At 33.8% G+C, this 15747-nt stretch overlaps 1 protein-coding gene across 1 annotated transcript in view; it reads right to left on the bottom strand.

The window, feature by feature from the left end:
• The window catches only part of LOC117167807 (facilitated trehalose transporter Tret1-like), an 18722-nt gene extending 11924 nt beyond the window's left edge, over positions 1–6798 (bottom strand). Inside the window, exon 1 of the mRNA XM_033353002.1 lies at positions 6642–6798. The gene's annotated coding sequence lies outside the window, so the exon portion shown is untranslated. The remainder of the gene's footprint in view (positions 1–6641) is intronic.
• Positions 6799–15747: the final 8949 nt, after the last annotated feature.

The following is a 15747-nucleotide window of genomic DNA, read 5'->3' as shown; positions in this document are numbered from 1 at the left end:
AAAAAAGGAAAAGGATTAAACAACCACAACAAAGTCCTATTAGTATCAGGAAAAATAAAATGTGAACACCTTTTTGCAATATCTGAAAAAATGCAAAGAGCGAGCGTGGAGCGCGTGATACATATATTATCGAGCGTGAAGCGCGAGAATGAACAGTCGCGCGCCCTAGGCGCGCTCAAACTAGCAAGCCGCATGCGTAGGGCCGCACAAATTTTTTATAATACAATTGAATTGTATCATTGAAAAAAACATCCTAAATCATTTTATAAATATTTTTTACAAAAATCTCGAAAATAGCGCGACATAGAAAAAGGTATCAAGAGAAACTTCTTCCTTTGATTTTGTTCGTTTCTTTTATAGTTTTGGCAAAAAACTTGAATTTTAATTTTTCGAACAAAAAAAGTCTCTTCTCACTAAGGCGCGGGCATACGGCAGAATATCTATATTATACTAATATAATAATACTAATGTTGATATGTTAAAAAAAATAATACTATGTATATGTGTGTACATATATTATATATTACATGAGGGCGAATCTTTAAAAAAAGTCAAGAGAAAAAAAGGTTACCATCCATTACCACCTTCTATGCGATCCTCTTCCTCACCGTGTGAGTTACGCTTACTCGTAAAGGGACATGGCCTAATGGTATAATAATACTAATTATTAATAATTTAATAAGTATATATGTATATACCGGAACAATTATGTGCAGGCTATTAATAAAATAAATAGAATAAAATAGAAATCCAACTGTAACAAAACATGCCTTCGATATATTTAGGTGTAACCATCTTAAGCCTGAGGCATTACATTTATTTATAATACATTTTAAACCTTAGATACGAAAAAGCAGACAAATAAACTATTACAAATGAAAAAAACAATGTAATGAGAATGGTTATGATAGAACAATATGCAGGAGTTACCAACCTTGAGAATCTACCAATCTTTTCAAACATGAAATATTTTGTGCTTTTGTTTTTGATTTTTCATTGCACTTATTTTCCGTTAGATCAATTTCACTTTTTTTACACTATTTTATAAAATGTTTATTTTAGCTGTTTAAATTTTTTTAATCTTTTTTTTTCTTTATCTTACTGAGGAGTGCTCTTGGTGCAATTCAGAAGGAAACTGACTAAAATTCGGCTTTCCTAAAACCACATGTTCCCGAAGTGAACAATAACGTTTTTTCTCGCAGGTCATGTTCGGTGATCTAAGATCAGTGCCGTTTTGCCAGTTCCGATACCCGAGAATATAGCTCGCTTTTTACACATTCTGTTCGAAATGATTTGAGATATTTTTGAATTCGTTATTAGTTTTTTTATACAATATTGTTGATTTTAATTTATTTTTTCCTTCCTTTCTTTAATTATTTTACGGAAATTGTTAACATTTATATATCATTCACTAAATTTTGTTCTGTATTGTAGTTTATTTTTACATTCGTGTTTGAATTTGAAAACTTTTGTATCTTGACTAGCTGTCGGAAGATAGAATTAGATATTTTCACTTCAACCACCAGCTAACTTCATTTCGTTGAATGTTGAGGAGAAAACAATGGACTAAATGCATGAAACAAACCTTTATTTTTGTAATATCTTCACAATGAATAATAATTATTACCATTTTATTATTTTATTATATAGTTCTTAAAAAAGAAAAACTATTTTCAAATACATTTATGTGAAAAAAATTAGTTTTCACGAAAATATTAGAAAAATTGTGCAAAAGTGCACCAAATCCGATGCATTCGGTCCATTGTTTTCCCCTCAGTACTTAAGTATATAAAGTTAGCTGATAGTTGAAGTGAAAATACCTAAGTTCGGCAGATTTTCTACGTCTGGCCATTTATTAACGCTTTCTGTTCTGACATGTCTGATCCAAAGCTAAACTTTTTTTGTATTTTTCTGTTCTATCTAGAATTATTGTATTTTCAAATTTCAAAACATGATCGTGTTACCACGAATTTCTTGTTAAAGCGGTTTGTTTTTCTGAAGGTGGTCCCTTTGTGCTCATAAATTCTAGTTTTCAGGTATCTTTTAGTTTGCCCTATGTAGTATCCATTACATCCCCCGCATGGAATGCAATACACTGCATCTGATAGGAGGCTTTTACAATCTATAGTTTGCAAGCCGACGTTTTGACTCAATTTCAAATGCTCTTAAATGCACCTTTATTTAAATAAATTCACATTTTATAGAATTCCTCAAATTTGACGCATTTCTGTGAGGCTGGGGACAAGGAGCCTGCAATTTCCTCATGTAATTAATATAATGGGATTGTGCTTACACGGTTTCAAAGTACTTCAGATGTGCTCATATGCACTACGAAGAAAAATATTTGCGCTCAATTAGAAGACCTTGTGATCGCGATTCGATTTCAGCCAAGGATCAGTGATTCTGTATACTTTCCTGGCATTCTTATCAACTTATCGAGATGAGACTTGCACCATTTGAGCTCATTTTAAATGCGCTTAAAGGCACGGGTACAATAAATTGATTAAATTGAAGTGTAACACGTAACTCATGCATGTAACTAAAGATTTTTTTGCAGTAACCACTGTGCAAAGTGATTCAATCCAGCAGATTGTGCGAGAATAATATACATCATTTACCACATCATGTAGAGGCATAAAAGTCCTTACTTTCGAAATGGGTGTGACAAAAAAAATCTTAAGATACGTGCCATACATTGCGTGTTCCACTCAAATTCAGTTGATCTATCACATCAATAAATCTATTTTTTCATGCACCGGGAATGCGCGAGCTTTTCGGAATTCTATGCAAATGAGACTTTTTTAATACAGGGGCATTTAACCGAATTTGAAATATTCTGAAGTGGTGCAAGTCCGATCTCCATATGCTGATAAAAACAATAAGGACGTGTAACGTGTCAGTGATTCTTTGGCGGAAGTTCAGTCACGATTATAAGGTCTTCTAACAATCTAACTGACGAGCACACTGAAAATACTTTGAAACCACATAACCACAATCCCAAAATATTAATTATATTAGGAGATACAGTCTAAATACTTCCCACCCCCCAACGGAAGTGGGTAAAATTCCCGCGTGGAAAAATGTTCTGGCTCTAGCCTGGTCCAAATCAGACCACCAGGTTTCCATATCTGGCGCTGACCAGATGCCCTGGCCTGGGCCTGGGCAAAGTGTTACGTTTTTTCGGGCTAGCCTCAGGAAGGACTGTCTGAGCAGCCACTAGGTATATATAAAAACTTGCAGTGCCAGAGAAGTCAGAGTCAATACATAATTGGTACAAGTTGTAACGTCGTCTGACAATGACTTAGAGAAAAATCGTTTTTCACTATAAGCATCTTCATTTAAAAAAATTTCATTACAGACACTGTTTAACTTTTTCGAAATACGTCAAAAAAAATTTACTAGTCGAACTTAGATTTTGTATCATCTTGGCTAGCTGATTAGCGCCAGGTCTGGGCCAGGCCAGACCTTCCAGGCTGAACTTACAATTGTTGATCTTGGCTAGCTGATCAGCGCCAAACCTGGACCAGACCAGACTGTCAAGGTGTAAGATAAAAGTCTTGCTTTGACCGTGGGAATTTCTTATTTTTCATCATTTTAAACAACCTGTAACCTTTTTAAAATATTTCAAAAAAAGATACTAATTATTAAAATTATAATTAATTATTTTATTTCTATTGTTCTGCTTTTAATTAAGGATTATCTAGTGCATGATCATTATCTAATATCTACTGTAAAGTGGTATCCCTATCATTTCAATAAATGTATGTTATTAAAATTGATAATGCGCATTAGTATTGATCCAAACGTATTTTCATTGCCTTGTTTTTATAATTAAAAAAGAACGAATTTTATTTTAAAAAATGATTGATTAACATTTTATTGCAACTTGTGTCGTTTCTTCATAAAAGTAATTTGTTTACTTGCAATATTATTTTTAATAATTTAAACCAAAAACACGCATCCTATAGCGTGAAGTGTTTCAAAGCAAATTTGCAGATATAATTTAAGCGCAAAATTTTGTTCATAAAAATTGTATTGTTTCTTGTACCGTTTTTCAAGAATTTAAATTTTTTTATACATAATTTATTTTTAAAAATTTATACGAATTTTTAGGTTTTTTTGGCTGAATAGTTTTGTCTTCATTTTTTTGAAGTCTCGTGTTATTTTTCAAATAATTAATTTATTATTGATTATCAGATTTATTACGATTAAAATAAAATATACTTGTCTTATCTAAAGATTCTTAATAAAAAATTTGAAGATCCTTTTTGGGTAAACATTTTTTGTCTTAATTTGTTATGTACCTTGTGTTGTTTTTCAAAAAATGTAATTTTTTTTATTTTCAATGTTATTTTTATGATTTAAATATAAAACTATTCGTCCTCAAAAAAATTATGGATGAGAAATTTGTAGCTCTTTTTTGGAAAGACAACTTTTGTCTATTCATTTACTTCATAGCTTGTGCCCTATGTCCAAAAATGTAATTTCTTCATTTTCTTTTTTTCCGAATAAAACAAAAACCACTGGTTTGGATTACAATTTGTTTATAAGAGATTTGTAGATCTTTTTTAATTGGAAATTTTTTGTCAATTCATATTTTTTGTATCTTGTATAGTTTGACCGTAAAATGGAATTTTTGATTTTCCATTATTTTTTTTGTGTTAAAAATTTTAATTTTTTAACAAAATTTAAATGTTTTTATGATAATATTGTAGTGCTTTTAAAAAACAACGCTATACTTCTCTTTACTTTTTTCGTATCGTGCGCTGTTTGGCCTAAACTGTGAATTTTTGTTTTTTATTTTATTTAAAACATGCTATAACTCTCAAAATGTTTTTTTGTTGAGAAAAGTCATGAGGATAAACTGTTTGAGTTTGTAAGGCCTGCGAATAGCCTGACATGAAATTTTTATATTTTGGAAAAAAAAGAATTAAATTGTTTGAAAACTGTCTCTAATGAAAATCGCACTGCCTTCTCCCTAATTTCACAGCTGATAAGACGTTTATTGTAAAGGTGCAACAATTTTTATTGGTCATGCATACCCGTGTAGAAATTGCCAAATGTTTGCCTTATTTCCGATTTGGGCCAGATCGGGCACACAATTTTGTGGTTGTTACTTTTGGCCCCCTCTAGACCCCGGCTTAACAGCCAAGCTTGCCAGTAGATGGCGCTCCATTAATTTCGGGGACTAAAGTGAGTTTACTCCAAATCGCCCAAGTTTCAATGTAAAGTGTCAAGCGTCAAAAATATTTCAATTATTATTTGTAAAAGTAACAAAATAAGTGGGAAAAAATGCCAAAAGTGAGCACAAGACGAGTGCGTAGGTATAGTATACTTCAAAATATTCCTGAATTACGTGTTGAAGACTATAATAAGTAAATTTATTAAGAATGCCAAGATGAATCCTAACCTCGAATTGAAGTTATTTGTTTATAAGAAAAGTAGCGAATGTAATATTTCATTTCTTGAATGTGAAAACAAATTAGATCAACAATGACGTCATAAACATATTTATTTTCACGTATTTTTAGGTGATTTGATACAATCGGAATGTAAATACAAACTTCATATTTATATTCGCTTTTGTAAAAATAACTTAAAGAGCCAGTGCGATATTATAATCCACTTATTTCAAAATAACTTTCCACAATTAAGTTTAATATAGAAATTGAAAGCAACTTCAATTTAGAAATTAAAACCAAAAATATATTGCAAAATGCTTAAATGGTTTATAATATACAAATTCTGGCTGTTATATAGCGTCCTTTGACTTTTTCAGTTTGCTCGAAAAAAAATTTCTGACATACTACAATTTTTTTATATCGCGTTCGGTTGGATAACCTGATATTTATATTCTCAAATTTCAGTTAAGGAGGTGATATATTCGATTTTAATATTGTTTTATTTAAGAATCGCTTTTAATTAATAATACGAAAAATAAATTAATATGGGCCCGATCGGGGCCAGGCATTTGGACGCATTTCGAGCACGTTTGAATCCATATGTGGCGATATAAAAATTCACTTGACACACACGTAATCACAAAAAGTGTCACATCATGTAAAGTATGTTCCAGCAAAGTGTTATCACTAAAACCTTTTATTTATATAACATTGCAAAATTTCTCTGAACTTTAATACAAATTTAAAGTAAAAAATTATTCTGAAATTTTATCATGCTCGGCAATTAAAAATAATTCAATAAATTCACTTTCAATTGCAACTTGTCACTTGGTTTCAATTGATAGCTCTATTGACTTGCTATAAGATTCACTGTAAGAAAGAGCGTTTGGTCGAATCAAAAAAAATGTTTTTGGTTCAGCTTTAGAATGTGGTTACTATGTGCACAACAAAATATTTCATTGACTGAACTGTTCTTTTTCGTCGTCTTAACCAGATCTTTTGTTTGTTATTTGTGCTTTTGTTTAAGGAATTGTTTTTTCTGAGTGTACTCCTACTGCATGTCTACACTTCACTGCGGTTGTAGACATTGATCTCGTTTCACTATCATATGACGCTCATTGCTACAAAATTAGAATAAAAAAAAAACAGAAAAGTTATTCTTATATTTATAAATAGTTGAGATGAGCTTCCACTCAATTCTTATTGCACATTACACAGTGAACAATTTATGTTACTCACGTATTATTTTTGCTGTACTGTTTTCATGGCAATAAATATCTACCATTTAAATCCCGATCATCAATATCATTTTTGATAAGGTACGGAAACAAGCTCCCGATAAGCGTTTTTCCGCTGATAAGAACTTTTCACAACAATGTATACTTAATTGAAATAATCGAAACTTCTCGGACACATATCTATTGTAAAATCTGATTGCTATTTTATCCTCAACCGTTTCTACATCGTTTTCCTTTTAATATCTTTATCGTTTTTCTCTTGGAGGCCATCCACAAACTACATTAAAACTATACTGGTTATTATTTCTGGTTGCAGAAGTGTCGCGATCTTGTGTGGGTTTCCAGAAATATGTATTTCGTCCTATGTCGTGTTGCTGGATTTCTGGTAACATTAATCAGAAAATTGCCAATCAGAAAATTCTGATACTTTTAACCAGAATTTATAGTAAATGCATATTTCAAATTCTATTCCAGTTGAATTAACCAGAATTCTGGTTGGTTCAACCATAATTTTGATGAATCGAGAGATGCCGCAATATTACTTGTCAGGGGCTAGCATGATTCAGACACGTCGAAATAACGTTAGTACTTATATAACGTTTAGTGAGTTTTCTAATATAAATTTCAAGAAATTTTTCGAATTTTGGGAAAGATGTCTGCATTAGTATATTTCAATAATAACATATAAATTTGAAATTCACTTTCCCATCTCAGATTTCAAACGATTTCTCACATTTCACTCTTTACCCCCTTTCAAAATAATTTTTTCCTTCTCTTTCTAAAATACTTCCCCTTTCTCTACTTTTTCCGGTTTTTCGATTAAATGTGAACTGAATTATTAGAAAACAGTAACAAAATCCAACTATTTTTTTGTTAAAAGTTCATTTTGTTGTTTAAAAAGTCTACTACTATATTTTTGGTTCGCGATTCACCTTGTTTAGTCAAAAGTTATATTATTTGGATGAAAATGTCTTTTATTGCAAATTTGTATTTTCGCGTTAAAATTTTAACTGTTTTGTAGAAAGTTCGAATTTTTGACTTAAAAATTCAAAAACTACCCCGCACAGTTTACATTAAAAACCGCCCCGGTCAAATTCGCTAAAATTGCAATATAATACGAGGTGTGTTCAAAAAGTAAGGTGACTTTTCAATTTTCGCGGGCTACGTACATTCAAGTTTTAAATTTTTTGTTTTGTTGTGGTGGTACACAGTTTTGACTATATAGCTCGTGTTGTTTTTCTGGCAGAGGCGTAAAAGGTTAGAAGGGTTTGGTGTGCTCGGCGATTTTCTTCTTTCGAAAAAATGGAGCAAAGACTTTGAATTAAATTTTGTGTGAAAAATGGAATCCAGTGCTCTAAAACTCTTGAAATGTTGACAGTTGCATATGGTGAGTCTACTCTGAGTAAGAAAAATGTGTATAAGTGGTACAAGCTGTTCCAAGAAGGCCGAGAGGATGTCGAAGACGAACCTCGCCCTGGACGTCCCAGCACGTCAACAAGAGATGAAAACGTTCAAGCTGTGGAAGAAATGGTGTTCAAAAATCGCCGAATTACCATCAGAGAAGTTGCTGAAGATGGTGGTATATCGGTTGGCTCATGCCATGCTATCTTTTCGGACGTTTTCAGCATGAGACGTGTATCAGTGAAATTTTTTCCAAAACTGCTTAATTTTGATCAAAAGATCCATCGCATGACCATCGCTCAGGAGATGTTGAATGAAGTCAATAATGATCCTGATTTTCTCAAAAGGGTTATAACTGGGGATGAATCGTGGGTATATGGTTATGACGTCGAAACTAAAGCCCAATCGTCTCAGTGGATGCATCCTGAGTCTCCAAGACCGAAAAAAGCACATCAAGTTCGGTCAAATGTGAAGGTTTTGCTCACTGTCTTCTTTGATTACCGTGGCGTAGTGCATCAGAAATTGTTACCACAAGATCGAACGGTCAATTAGGAGTATTACCTTCAAGTTATGCGCCGTTTTCGAGAGGCGATACGCAACAAACGTCCGGAACTTTGAAAAAACAATTCGTGGCTTTTGCATCACGATAATGCACCTGCTCATTCATCGTTGCTTGTGAAAGATTTTCTGACCAAAAACAGCACCACAGTCATGCCTCAGCCTCCATATTCACCGGATTTGCCCCCCAGTGACTTTTTTCTTTTCCGAAAACTGAAGAGCCCCATGAAAGGACATCGATTTTCAACGATTGAGGAGATAAAAACTGCATCGCTGAAAGAACTCAAGGCTATACCACAAAATGATTATCAGAAGTGCTTCGATGATTGGAAAAGGCATTGGCACAAGTGTATATCTGAGGGGGATTACTTTAAAGGGGACAACATAAATATTGAGGAATAAATGAATATTTTTTGAGAAAACCATAAAGTCACCTTATTTTTTGAACATACCTCATATAGTTCAAAGCCTCCTCATCAAAAAATCCTAATGGGTAGTAGTCCAAAAAATCAAAATTTTTCGAGATAGGTGGGACTGAACGCGAAAAATATGACCACAAGCGAATCTAATGTCGAACTTGAAACTTGAAGATGAGTTGCAGATTTTTCAATTAACTGTGATCAGCACAATCACTGATAATACTGGAAACACTGGCAAGACAAGTCCAGCTAGTGTCCCCTAAGGGTTTACATCTTTCTTACACCTTCTTCCCTATTCCTTCACACATCCCCCACACACTTACTTGGATGTGGGAGGGGGACCTACAGTTTAAAGCGGGTTCTGAACCACCAAGAGCAAAAGCTTTAGGTACTTAGAGAAACTTGTTCTCTAGAGGTACTGGGCGCACGATTCTCCGGGGATGAACAACTCACTTGCTAGGCTAGTGTTCACCGCATGAGTCCCCGTGGATCTTCCAGAGTGCGAGGCGGGAATCGAACCCGCAAGCCGACACAGTCACATTTTTGGAGGTACATTAAGCTAGCACCTCCACAATCGAATTTTCGAATTTTTCATTGCTCAGAATTTTGGGCTTTTTGGGGCTGCAATAAAAATTTTTGGGTTCCTTTACTTTTAAAAAAAAATCAATTTTCTTGTGTAGTTGCCAGCTTACATTAACCCAGCACCTCCACTTCTTTAAATCACTAAATAATAAAAATTCAATTACACCAGAACTTTAGGCTTTTTTTGGGCTCTTAAAATTCGCAAAAAATAATTTTCCCAAACCAACCCTTAACTTCCAAAATCAACCCCCTTCAAAAAATTGAAAAATTTTCAGTAATTCAATAACGGGATATTTTTGGGCTTTTTTTGGGCTCCCAGAAAATATCCACTTCGATTTTTGGGCTCCAACCCTCACAGCAAAAAATTAACCCCTTTGTAACACGAAGATATGAAATTGTCAAAAAATAAGTTTTATAAAATTTCAGAGCTTGAATAGAGTCTGTGGTTTTTAGGTTCCTTGAAAATACCCACTTCGATTTTTGGGCTTTAACTCTTAACGTCAAAAATCAACCCTGCTCTGCCACGTTGATACTACTTTGTCTGCAAATAAATCTTTGTAGAATTTTTAATGGAAATAGAGTTTCTGATTTTTGGGCTCCACGAAAATACACGCTACGATTTTTGGGCTTCAACCCTTAACGTCAAAAATCAACTCACGTAGATACTACTTTGTCAAAAAATCAATTTTTCTAGAATTTTTTAATAGAAATAGAGTCTCTGATTTTTGAGCTCTTCGAAAATACCCGATACTGTTTTTGGGCTTCAACCCTTAACGTCAAAAATCAACCCCTCTCAAACACGTAGATACAACTTTGTCAAAAAAATGAATTTTTGTAGAATTTTTCGATATAAATAAAGTCGCTGATTTTTGGGCTCCTCGAAAATTATGAAAATGGAAAATTATTTCCATTGAAAAATTCTACAAAAATATTTTTTTTGAGAAAGTTGTATCTACTTGGTAGAGAGGGGTAGATTTTTGACTTTAAGGGTTAAAGCCAAAAAATCGTAGCGGGTATTTTCGAAGAACCCAAAAATCAGAGACTATTTCCATTTGAAAATTGTAGAAAAATTTATTCTTTGAAAAATTTGTATCTACGTGGCAGAGGGGTTCATTTTTGACGTTAAGTGTGGAAGCCCAAAAATCATAGCCGGTATTTTTGAGGAGCCCAAAAATCAGAGACTCTACTGAAAATACTGAAAAAAGACTGTATTGAAAATTGTAGAAGAATCTATTTTTTCAAAAAGTTGTATCTACGTGGCACAGCAGGGTTGATTTTTGACGTTAAGGGTTAAAGCCCAAAAATCGTAGCGAGTGTTTTCGGGGATCCATTGAGAAATTCTACAAAAATATTTTTTTGAGAAAGTTGTGTCTACTTGGTAGACAGGGGTGGATTTTTGACTTTAATGGTTAAAGCCCAAAAATCGTAGGGGGTATTTTCGAGGAACCCAAAAATCAGAGACTCTTTTTCCATTTGAAAATTTGTAGAAAAATTTATTCTTTTGTAAAATTTGTATCTACGTGACAGAGAGGGGTGCATTTTTGACGTTAAGGGTTGAAGCCCAAAAATCGTAGCCGGTAATTTTGAGGAGCCCAAAAATCATAGACCCTATTTCCATTTGAAAATGCTAGAAAAATTTATTTTTTGAAAAATTTGTATCTGCGTGGCTGAGAGGGGTTCATTTTTGACGTTAAGGGTTCAAGCTCAAAAATCGTAGCGGGTATTTTCGAGGAACTCAAAAATCAGAGACTCTACTTCCATTTGAAAATTGTAGAAAAATCTATTTTTTCAAAAAGTTGTATCTACGTGGCAGAGCAGGGTTGATTTTTGACGTTAAGGGTTAAAGCCCAAAAATCGTAGCGGGTATTTTCCAGGAGCCCAAAAATCAGAGACCTTACTTCCATTGAGAAATTCTACAAAAATATTTTTTTGAGAAAGTTGTGTCTACTTGGTAGAGAGGGGTGGATTTTTGACTTTAAGGGTTAAAGCCCAAAAATCGTAGCGGGTATTTTCGAGGAACCCGAAAATCAGAGACTCTATTTCCATTTGAAAATTGTAGAAAAATTTATTCTTTTGTAAAATTTGTATCTACGTGGCAGAGAGGGGTTCATTTTTGACGTTAATGGTTGAAGCCCAAAAATCGTAGCCGGTATTTTTGAGGAGCCCAAAAATCAGAGACCCTATTTCCATTTGAAAATGCTAGAAAAATTGACTTTTTGAAAAATTTGTATCTGCGTGGCAGAGCAGGGTTGATTTTTGACGTTAAGGGTTAAAGCCCAAAAATCTTGGTGGATATTTTCAAGAAGCACAAAAATCAGAGACTATTCAAGCTCTAAAATTTAATAAAAGTTATTTTTTGACAATTTCATACCTACGTGTTACAAAGGGGTGAATTTTTTACTGTAAGGGTTGAAGCCCAAAAATCGAAGTGGGTATTTTCTGGAAGCTCAAAAAAAGCTCAAAAATATCCCGTTAATGAATTATGGAAAATTTTCAATTTTTTGAAGGGGGTTGATTTTGGAAGTTAAGGGTTAGTTTAGGGAAAATTTTTTTGCGAATTTTAAGAGCCCAAAAAAAGCCCAAAATTCTGGTGTAATTGAATTTTTATTATTTAGTGATTTAAAGAAGTGGAGGTGCTGGGTTAATGTAAGCTGGCACCTCCACAAGAAAATTGACTTCTTGAAAAAAGTAAAGGAACCCAAAAAAGGCCCAAAAAAGCCCAAAATTCTGAGCTATGAAAAATTCAAAAATTCGATTGTAGAGGTGCTAGCTTAATGTACCTTATTTTTGGCAGAGAATTTATATTTTCAACTTTTTTCGTTCAATTTTTTTTCATTAAAGTCAATTCTTAGAAAATTCTGTTGTGTTTTTAAGTACTTTTTTCATTTAAAAATGTAACTATTCCATTTTTTTTTAAACTGTAGCTTATTTAGTTGAAAATTTTACTTTTTTTAGTTGAATTTGAACTTTTTCGTTTTTACATTCGACCATTTATCTATAATATTATTTATACTAAACATGTTTTTTTGAATTTTTAATATTCTTTTTTATTGAAAGACTCACGAATCCATCAATATATTAATTTTTATAGTGTAATGTAATTGCTTCGGCATCATCCATGTCAAGTTCCTTTGTCTATACGTCGCTATCTGGTATAGAAATTGAATTTATCCCCTCGGGAAGAGTGTATTCTGTGAATAAATTTCTATTATACAATCTGCCATACATCGCTGATCGTGAACAAGACCATAATTACAAAAAATTGGGATCAACTTGTTCCTGTGAAACCTGCGATACATAATCATAAGTCCAAAAAGTAACGAAACACGTAAATAATTTTCCAGGTAAAATCTTTTTCAAAAATTTCAAGGTCATTCTTGGAGTAACTTTTAAATAGGAATTCAGTGGTGACCTCGAATTTGACCTTAAGCTTGACCTTCAAGGTTATTTCAAGGTAAATTTTTTAAAAATTGGGAACCCCTATTTTTGACAACGGAAATCGAAAAAGCGGGAAATTTTGCGTCCAAAAATGTACTCAGGCCATTGGTCACGGATGAACTTGAACTTCAGCTGAAGGTTTTTAGGCTTTACCCAGGTATGGGTCGGGTCCAGTCCGTACTGCTTCGGCTCAGGTGTTTACGAAAAAGGTCGATGTCATTCTTGGAGTAATTTTTAACGAGGAATACAGTGGTAACCTTGAATTTGATCTCAAGCTTGACTTTCAAGGTCATTTGAATCTCAATTGTTTCACATTTAGCGTTACCCAGGAACAACGACGTGGGCGTAGTAAAATCTGTTCCCTTTGGGGTACTTGATTTACGTACATCCCCTGGCTCCTAACTTTTGAATATTAGCATCGATTACCATAATGTCTTTGACGCCTTATTCACGAACCCTATTCGTATAAATTCCTAACTCATGAACTTGTAACTCTGTAATCTTAAACTTTTAAATTAGTAATTACAATTTCACAAGAAAGGAGTAAATTTGAAATTTTATTTTTTAAATTCCGCTACCTTATTAAAAAAATGTGCGTATTGAATATTAGTTATGATAGCATGCAGCCCACGAATAATAGAAAAAATCGATTTGAGTAAGGGCTAGTCCTTAAAGTCAAAATGCAACGCCTCAATGAAAGAGAAAGAATAACACTTCTTATGATAAGAGGTTTGGGTCTAGTGGAAAGACCTCTCAGGACATTAATGAATATTTTCTATGAAACATTTAGGGGTGGTAGAACTTCAATTGCACTCTTGACAGTTCAAAATACAGTTAGTAGGTTCAATAATCCCTACATTGTCAGATATCTACCTAGATCAGGCAGACCAAGGTTAGCAACAAATGAAGAGAAGTCACAAGATTTTTTGTTATCATTCACTGAAAATCTGCATAATTCCATCCGCAAAGCTGCTCAAGAGCAGGGCATAAGTAAATCGTTTGTATACAACGTGCTAAAAATAGCAAAATTCCATCCATTTAAAGTGAAACTAGTTCACAAGTTGAATGAAGACGATTTCGATCGTCGCGTTAAGTTTTCTGAAGACATGATGGCTCGCATAGTTGAAGATCGAAAGTTTTCGTCAAACATAGCTTTTTCAGATGAAGCACCCTTGCAACTTGATGGAACTTTGAATAGACATAATTGTAGATATTGTGCAGATGAAAATCCTCACTGGATACGAGAAGATAAATCGCAGTATCCGCAGAAATTAAATGTTTGTACTTCGGCATTTAATCGTTCCTGCAATCAGAGAAATAGTCAGAGACAACTTTAAAGACATATCGTTTCAGCAGCACAGTGCAGCTGCTCACTATGGACGAGATGTTCGCGCTTACGTAGATAAGATATTTGTTGATCGCTGGATAGGACGGAGGGGAACAATTGACTCGCCAGCTGGGTCACCTAATTTGAGGCCTCTAGATTATTTTTATTGGGGTTACCTAAAGGATCGGGTGTTCAAAACGAAAACCCAAAATTTAGATGAATTACTGCAAAGGATAATAGATGAGCGAGGTCTCATTCCACTTGAAATGATCCAAAATGCTATTGATGCTTCTTATCATCGATTAGCTAACTGTCGAGAGGTGAATGGAGAACAATTCAAATACTTAAAATAAGACATTGTGCTGATTAATGCTAATAATCAAATGTAAGAGGCAAGAAATCAAGTATCCCGATCATGAGAGACAAGGACACTCTCGTAAATCAAGCACCCCAAAGGGAACAGATTTACTGCGTCCACGTCATTGTTTCCGGGTAACGCAAAATGTAAAAAAATTACCTTAAAATGACCTTGAAGGTCAAGCTCAAGGTCAAATTCAAGCTTACCACTGTATTCTCCGATAAAAGTTGCTCCAAGAATAACCTCGGTCTTTTTTGTGGACACCTGAGCCGAAGCAGTAAAGATTGGACTCGAATCATACCTGGGTCAAGCCTAAAATCCTTCAGCTGAAGTTCAAGATCATCCTTGACCCATGACCTGAGTAGGTACATTCTCTAACACCTAAAAGGCGCCCCGCGCGCCTCACGCTAGCTTGACAATGCTGCCTTTTTTAACATGTGAATCTTTAAACGCGTTTTTCTCGGTTTTATCTCGCTATGAATATAAAGTTCATGAAGCTTTTTCGTTTTTTCGTTTTAGACGAATCTGTGAGAAATTAGAGTGCGGGTAATTTCACATCTCCCGGCTGAACATGTTCAACATCTGCCCTTATTATTAACAATGTTATGCATACTTATGGCTGAAAAAATTTATTTCTTAGTTTAAAAGTGCCCTAATAAACCATAAAAGTTTTGGAAAGATTCCTTATATTCCTTATCCCCAAAAAATCCCAAAATATAACCTTATTTTTGAGGTGTTACATGGGTCGACCTCTTAAAAAACCAAAGCTAACCTTGAAATTACCTTGAAGGTCAATCTCAAGGTCAAATTCAAGGTCACTACTAGATTCCTCATTAAAAGTTACTCTGAAAATGACCTTGACCTTTCTGAAAAAAGATTTTACCTGGAAAATTGTTTAGGTGTTTCGTTACTTTTTGGACACCCTGTAATCATGAAAGACCCAGCACAAATTACATTGTAAATGTCCTACCATGAAATCGTGGCATCTTGTATGAATTATCTAGTAGTTTATTTAACTAATAAA

This window comes from Belonocnema kinseyi, chromosome 2 (genome assembly GCF_010883055.1).
Source record: "Belonocnema kinseyi isolate 2016_QV_RU_SX_M_011 chromosome 2, B_treatae_v1, whole genome shotgun sequence".
NCBI classification, from domain to species: domain Eukaryota; kingdom Metazoa; phylum Arthropoda; class Insecta; order Hymenoptera; family Cynipidae; genus Belonocnema; species Belonocnema kinseyi.
This window is presented reverse-complemented; position numbering and strand designations above follow the sequence as displayed.